The sequence below is a fragment of the Amblyomma mixtum genome, chromosome 1 (assembly GCF_055824585.1).
Source record: "Amblyomma mixtum isolate Tamu chromosome 1, ASM5582458v1, whole genome shotgun sequence".
Lineage (NCBI taxonomy): Eukaryota > Metazoa > Arthropoda > Arachnida > Ixodida > Ixodidae > Amblyomma > Amblyomma mixtum.
This window is the reverse complement of record NC_143012.1, coordinates 243,537,234-243,545,905: the sequence shown is the minus strand read 5'-3', so window position 1 is coordinate 243,545,905 and position 8,672 is coordinate 243,537,234.

Genomic DNA, 8,672 nt, shown 5'->3' with positions numbered 1-8,672 from the left:
TCAGCCATCCAGCACCAAACAAAACTTCCGCCCTCCAGATGCCACCACCCACGAGAAGCCCAGAGAGCACTCGAACGTAAAAGCGTCGGCAAAGTACAAATCAAATCCGCAGTGGGAAGGCAATGATCCTAGTAGTGAATGTAATATAGAAGTACATTATACAAGTATACAAGTATTACTATACAAGTACATATAGTACAAGCCAATGCTATACAAAGCAGATTGGTAGCACCACTCTGTATGATCGGCTGTGCATTTTTTACACCGAAAGCGGTTATTTCTTTAGTTTAACCATAATATCCTGCTTCTACCGTTTCTATTGAATTTCACTTATTCAATAAAAAGTCTGTGTCTTTAAACTGTGTGTGTCTCTTCTGACTGTGTCCCTGTTTGTTGCGCTGTTTTAAGAAGCATAGACCATCAACTACCCCTATGCCTACCCTTGCTAGCTTTAATAAAGTTAATTTCACTTATTTTATATAATTTAGTTTGATTAAGTTCGATTCAATTTCCACCTGCTACAAACGAGTTATGATAAAGTGCACGTTTGAGACAGATGGGAGAGGGCAAGTGCGAGAGCGAAGAAAGAGAGAGGGTGGGAGGCGGTGGGTGGCCAGATCAGATTTCGCTGGTTCGCATGAGCACGGCTATGCTTTCTCTTCCAGCTGACGAAGTAGATTGTAGGGCTAAATGCACGACTAAACTGCTAAATCAAAGCTATTATTTCGCTGATTATTGCACTAAGCCGCAAAGCATAGCTCCAACGATTTTTTTTTCTCCTCGCTACCCTCACATGAAGGTGAGCAAACAAGGCCATCGCTATAGAGACTCGATTCCTGGATATTCGGCTCTAGAGCCCAACGCCGTGACCACTGTTCCACTGGAGCTTGCGCAGGCCTTCTCTCGAAAGACGCTGAAGAATCTGAGAGTCCATACATTTGTTCCTTTTACAGAACAAGCAATATTCCCGAACGTGGCTTGGGCACTAGCTGCTGTCATGCCTTCTTTTGGCGACCTGCATTTCCCAGCACCATAATCTGGCATGTAGGTTCTCGGCACTTTCCTTTTTTTGTGTGTTCATACTGCATGCTTGTATTCCTTATTTTCTTGGTTTTCTTGCCTTTTTGCAAAAAAACAGCTAGAAATGTAGACACGGAGAAGTTGCCATCGCCGGGAGGACGTCCGGGCTGCATCATGGCACAGACTGAAACCGGACGCCTTTTTTTTGCGCAATCGCCTAATATGCTCGCCTTTGCCGTTTGGTCGTTCTTTCGCTTCTATATCGAGCTGGGGCAGGAGCTTTTGCAGTGCAGTGGCGTGGCCGGCTTACATGGCATCCTGCACCTATCGACCCAGAGGCGCAATATCAATATGCATGATCTAGGGAGACACAGCGTCAGCTCCTCAGTGCGGTGTTTCTCAATGCCACTGTTTATATTTTTTTTCTTTTGCGCACCTCGAAGTGATAGCAGAGAGTAAGCGCATGAAGGCAGGCAGAGCAGAGCCCGAAAGCACTGCGGTTGTTGGACCAGAATCAGACAGGAAACCGAGTAAGCACGAAAAAACGCCAGTGGCATGAAAGAGAACGCGTACGATGTTCCAGACCACGCTTTCTCAAGATTGCATTCAGTCTTCGAGACTGCATCGCACCATCCCAGATGAAACTCAAAGGTATGAGCGAGTTCCTAGTGGAATAAATCCATAAAACCAAGGTGAACATGCTGTAATTCAATCTGGTCACTAGGATAGCATATCGAAATAATGAATAATGGGCGATAATGACAAAAATGTGCTCGACACACAGTACAGTGGTGAGCAGCCTTGTCTAGAGCGCTCGGGCGGTGCACTTCCTTGCAAACAAATCCAGATTTCGTGGCAGCCTCTAGGCTCCAGCTGCAACGCTTGCACGGAAGTAGCGCCAGATAGTCTCGTAAACAAAGCAGGCACGAAAACTTTGCCCTGTAATGAGGGGCTGCTCTCTAATTTCGGTTTTTGTTACCAAGTGCGCACTGCTCAAGCGCTCTAGACAAGGCTGCTCACCACTGTACATTACTCAGCACACTCTTTTACACATGCAAAACAGTGTGCTACGCTGAGGTATTATAAACGAGTACTGGTCTTAGTGCATCGAAGAAATCGAGAAAAATTACACTGTGATTTCACAAAGTTGCAATATGAAAATGCAATGCCACCTCATATGCGATAATGATTGTGAACAGAATGATGTTATTAAAATGAAGTCAAACTGCGAGGGAGACTAATTGTTTTGGATGACAATCACTGATTTGCGGCTTCAGAGAGGTATCCTCTAACTGCTGGTCCTTGAATTCTCGACCGGGCGGCTACTGGTCGGCTTTGGACGCTCATCTGCCATTTGATGCCGACGCCCAGTTTTATCTCGGCGTGGGTCGACTTTCCTTTTTGACGAGCACGGCTGGTTCTTTTTTTCATCGTCGCTTTTGCTCACGGTTACGCAAAGGAGCCTCTTCCGTATCCATAGTTATGCTGAACAGTAGTGGCTATTACGCACTCCGCGCCGGTTATCTTATTGCAGCTGGAATGACGACACGCCATGCGCGCAAAGCTGCCGTTTTGCGACTGTTGCTCCAATGGCGTGAAGTTATGCTAGTCTCACTGATGACGTCATACTAACTGCGCTTCGGCTCCGGACATGATTATCTGAGGCACCAGCAAAGAACTCCTACAGCAGCTCATACTGTAAAGATGAAGTAATCACTTTGAAGAATCTCCAGCTCATCATAACGGGCTGAAACACCTCTCTATGACAAAAGCGAGCTACGTCTGAGTTGCATGTGTGCCTTCAGATTCGGCACGTTCCGTGAAAAGTTTTGTAGCGGATTTTACATTGTGCATTGATGCAATACCACGCAGCCCCATAAATGCGCTGAATGAAAGTTAGCACCTCGTCGGAAAGAACAAGCTTTTGTTTTTTGTTCATCTTTCGTGTACCTGGAGGAATTTAGTAGTTCAAGGAACAAAAGAATCTGCACCGCTGTAGACACAAAAGAAGTAGAAGAGGTTTGTTAATACGTTTAAGCACAGAACGAGGAAATGCTGCGAGCTCTCGAGAAAGTGCAATGTTGGGCAACTTAATTCCGTGCCCTCTGGAGACCGCTCAGCTAGCACCCTAATGCAACTAATCTGTTTTTAAAAGCACGAACGTAGATGCAAATTCAAAACGAAAAGGCAGGCACAAATCCTTGCTTCAAGCAGAAGGAAAACAAAAAGATCTTGTGGGCTCCAATTTTCTTTGACCTATTTCTCGCATAGAGCTTTCCTAATCTCGAGATAAAATACCATGATCGTTGATACTACTTTTATTCTTTTTAGAAGTGCTTTTTTCCTGACAGCATTCAGGATTACACGTCAATGACACAGAAACCCCCAAAGGCAGGCATCTTTGGTGGCGTTCGCCTTTACTGCCTCCACCCTTGCCCCCTCTCTTTGTGCCTTCTCTTTGGTTCACCCAACACAGATCACAGGAGATGGAAACGTGAGCTCAAGTGTACCTTCCATTTCGCCAACAGCAGCCATCGTAGACTTTTCCCAAAGCAGCAGCAGCTATGGCTCGGCAGAGGCATGAGCGGCCAACCAGGCATAGGCTGTGTTATGACGCGTGGAACGTTTGAAATACAAAGAGCCTAAATGAGGGGGGCAATGAATTGAACTCTGAAGTTCTAAAGGGCAGTAGACTGAAGCCCGTGGCTAGGATGAAAATGGAGTCGCCACTGAAAGTGGTTATTGCCACGAACCGCGTTAGACTCGTGCGATTGACTTTGCTCCAGGGTGGACACGAGATTGCCACATTTACTGCAGAGACTACTTTTACCTTCCCTACGGGCTTCAAGGCCCTTACGGAAGCGGCCCTTAATGAACTACCAAAGGAGAAGTGTTGTCTCCTTTCGTTAACTACGTCTTGTGATTCTTTTTTTCTGCAATGCAGCTATTTTTAATTCAGTTTTCCTTCGTTCCATTATCTAGTCTTGAGAGAGGACGAGAAGTAGGCGTAGATCTTTAACGAAGGCAGATTGCAAAAAGCCTTAGTAAGTTTGGGTCACGCTCCTTACTTTTTTTTTTTACACCACCGGCTTCTTTGCCGTGCAGCACGGCACGGAAAGCTGAGTGCATTAAACGTGCTCGAAAGCAGATGGCCCTCGTTAATAGGTCGACCTGCTTTCAAGCAGAAAAAAATCAATTGAAACGAACCACTGAAGAAAATGTGGAAGTCCAAGAATGAGTGAATAGTTAATGAAATAGTTGAAAGCTTCGGAAGTTCAAAGGAAATATACAGAAACTCCTTTATGTTATAAATGTTTTAAAATAGGCTATCTTAGAAAAGAGGACGTAGAGTTTTTTTTTTTTTTTTTAACAGATGTGCGTTAGGATCTTCTCGCAATGTGGTCTTTGGAACCATCCGCAGTATCACAAAAACATGCGAAATTCACAGCTAATCGACTAAAATGTTCCACTTTACTTTTACACCGCACATTGGCTCATTTTACAATAAAGGGCCTATTGTATTCACGGAACTGAAGGGCGTTCTCCACACATCTTAACGGCAGTGTAATCCGCCGTGAAAAAGTCGCAGTGGTCACTCTGGGCTGCTCAATATTGTGTTCCTAAGCACCTTGACACCAAATATGACCAGAAAAAGACCACCTCTGACGTTGATGACTCCACCTTCCACCTTCGCCACTCAGCAGACGTCAGCCGCGGCACCGGTGCGCTTTTCAAGGTTTTTGCGGCTGGCTTCATCTGCGCAGTCAGCGGCTGAGTTGTTTTTTCACACCCGTGCAAGAACAAAACGTGCAACGTCACTTGCCTGTGGTATAGCGGCTTCCAAGAAGTCCGCACCGTTTTTATGTAAGTATAAAAGTAGGTGCGCTCACAGGTCACCCAGACACTAGGGCATGGATATTTAGGAATGGTCTGGTCGAGTCAGAGAAAGCTGTAAATCAGCATTTAGGACGGACATGGTTGCCGCTTACTTAACTGCTGAAAAAAAAAGGCGCTTAGCACTCAGGTTTATGCTCTTCATCAGCCTCGTTGCCATGTTCACAGAGTGTAAGCATTGGAACCAGCTTGAAATAATTAATTTTACACGAGCTCGACGATGCGGAAACTAAGGCTTCAGATAATCGGAAACGAAGGCTAGCAATTGGCGTCCTGACTCTTATGACGGGGACGCCGAGGAGCGCCCGAGGAAGATTTTTCATCCCTCGAAGTCGAGCGTAACGATCATAAAATCTGGAAGAGGCATGGCAGTTTGCTCGACGAACTATATCCTCCAAGAAGTTCCAACAGCGTCAAACTTATACAATTTTGTGTTAATTTAAAACAGAGTGATTCACTGCTCATGAGAAACGTAATGTAGGAAATGTGTTCTGGCAGGCTAGTTGCTGCTTGAAGTTCAGTTTAAAACTGCACAAAGAAAGGAGGACAGCCGAAGGAAGACACATGCACACCCACACACACACAAAGCGCAGACTTTCTGCGCAGCGTATGTTTGTGTTCTTCTTCCTCCGACTTCGTTATTTCAAGTAGTTTTGAAATGAACGAAAAGTAATGCAGATAGAAGATGCAGAGCTGTTCCTAACTACATTTTAAAGCTGCACAATGCATATAATTGGCCGGACGTCTATGGCAGTTGCATTTAGCAGCATAAACACCAATGAGATAGATCAGTCTGAGGGAAAACATTGGGACCGTACATAATTATGAACTGAAGAGGAGAAAATATTACGCGGTACTGGTTTCGAAGGGCGTGATGGAAATACTTTGCATTAAAATGCAGCGGCAAAAATAAAAAAAAACTAGAGAGAAGCGGCACACGCACCACCATGTTATTCGAACAGATCCTGTATTTTCCAGACAACCAAAGACACTACTTGATCATCAGAAGATTACGCTGCTTCGATTTCAAATAAATACAGAGCTGACAACATGTCGAACGGTTTCAGTGGTATGAGACAGTGCACTAAATTTTTCTTGATGCGCGGATGCCTTTGAAAAGGCCCTTAATGCGAGGCATCAAAATAATTACTTCTGGTGACAGGTCTATGCATGAAACCAGCGGCATCGTTTTGGCACCTTCAGTGCTCATCAGTGCGTTCATCACAGTGCAAGATCTTTAGTATATTGAGAAAAAAATAGAGTAAAAATATATATTTTTTTTCATTTACGGACACTGGGTCAAGATTAGCTACAATGAGGTCGGTGGCTTAAAAGAGAAACCTATTGCCACGATGTGATGTTGTTTTCGTTGGAATGCTCCTCCTAAATGGCACCTATGTGGACTTACAAAAAAAAAAAAAAAGACTGAGCTCGAGTTAGCAAATTGAGGCTTCAAAATCAAAGGTAGCCTCATTAAAAACAGCATTGCTCACTGAAATAAACTGCCCAAGGAAACTATTGCCCAGAGCCACGAGATGCACTCCAAGCTAGAAATCGGTACAAAGGTACTAATGTCCAAAGTAATTATCAGCAGGATGGTTAGTCTGTTTGGAGGTTGTTGGAGAATTCACACGGGGGAGAATTCTCCTCTTTCAAGCATGAAACGTGTGCACGTCGCAAAAAAATGTACTGATGATTACGATAGTAGGTAATGCGAAACTTGAGCGGACCTTTTCATACGCCACCTGATACCCCTGGCCGGTGCTGTGTTACGCTGCTAACCACCTTCCGGACAATTTCTGCTTGTTCATTACTCCACTAGCGCCGTGGCAGGTGGCGTTTCGCTTAGGTACTGCCTGCCAGCACGCCACCTGTAAGGTGACGTGTTACGAAGCCGACGCCGACTACGACGCGGAACGCCTTCGGTCTTTTCGTTTAAGCAACGATAGATGTATAACAGACTTTTTCAGCGGTTTACTGATTGGCGTCACTATGGACATAGTCGGCTTTGTTATACCACGTGTTTTAGTGAAGCCCACCACGAAATTTTAAAAACGCGTTTTGTCGTAAAGAGATCTTTTTCGGCAAATTAATAGCAGTGTTGGCGAACGTCAGAAAACAAGTGAGTCATTTACCCATTTACCTAATAAAATGGTTAACTAAATTTTAAAGTGTAATTTTTTAACTGTTGCAGATAGGCACCTTGTTGCAAACAGAGGTTTGTAGTTGACCGTTAGTAATAGTGATATCCGTTTTTTTTTTTTTCAGTTTTAACAGGCGGATTACTTTCGCCGCTGTGGCTCAACAAATTCTGGCCATTTCTCGCGCAATTCGAAACGCGCACCTTCTGTGTGCGCCCCCTCTGTGTGAAAACAACACAAGCGTTGTTCTTTTCTCCGACTTTTAATTTTGCGTTGTTTATCTCCGGCAGCACTTGCGCTTATTATCTTGTCTGCTATGCAAGAAGGGACGAAGCTGGTCTCAGAAAAGGCTGGTCACCCGCTGCTATCTCCATTTTCTTAGAGACGACTGTCGTTCCTCCATGCCTTTTGTCTCGAATGTTTGATGCGGTATAAATGATCACTGCTGAAAACGGCAGTGAACCTTTTCTTCGACAGCCGCTGAGCACACTTGTTGCTATCGCCCCCGCTGAGTTCAATTCTTTGTGGGTGCCAGTTCGCGCAATAGAGTTGTTTCGGTGCCACGTCAGTTAGTCACCATATCTTACGGCACAATAATTGGATGTATAACTCTAGAGTTCATTCAGACATGTCTGTTTAATCCTTTCCGCATAGGTTTTGTTTTGAACGCTCATTCTTCAGAGCGACGTATACGAACCCACCTGAAAAATATTCTCATTCCGCAGCAAATGGTAGTCCGACTCTTCAGTATACTATATTGCACCGACAGCGACGGCAAGGTCTGTGCGCTTCCAAGAAAAGCTTCCATATACTAGTACTGCTGCACTATCTTCTGCAAACGCTCCTTTCATTTCCCTTTTGGTTTCAAGCAATGCTCTCATGGCATCCTCGTTAAAGTACAGCATACGTATGTGGAGCACTTTACGGCTGTCCTCGCAGAAACAAAGCTGAAAGTAAGATTTGGAAACGGCAAGGCTGAAAATGTAGCAAAGGACGCCAGTGTAATAGGATGATACGGTGTAAAAAAATCTAGTTTACATATACTGTGGGAAGACATAAGATAGCCATGAACCTGCATGCCAACGCACATGAAGACATTCATGGGGTTGTTTAGAAAGAAAATTTGAGGAACAGTCCAGCGCAGCACACTACGAATTTTTCAAAACGTAAGGAAAGGCCTACTTGCACGCATCAGCGCGAAACGATAATGGCGTCCAAGAAACTGTGAAGAAAGCGTAAGGAAACAGAAAAGGAGCTCGCAAAGGTGGGAGAAATGAATATAAATGACCTCCTCGCGCGGCAGGTGAGAAGTGTCACAGTAGATAACTGGGCTCGAATTTCCTTGCTCTACATCCTATCTCTGTTCTGAGCAGTCGTGGGCCGTTTATCACGCCCTCCTTCAATAACCGCAGGTATCTATTTCAGTGTACGATTTCGATTTCGCTAGTCTCTTTTTTTTTTAAGTATGGTTGATGTATCAAATACGCAGGTGGAATGTGACAAAAACGTACTGACAGTCAGCTGCGTCAAAGAGGAGCTTATTGCTGAGGCTGTATCACTGGGACAAAGGAACTGTAAAAGCACAGGCTCATTTCCGAACGACATCAGAGAAAACAG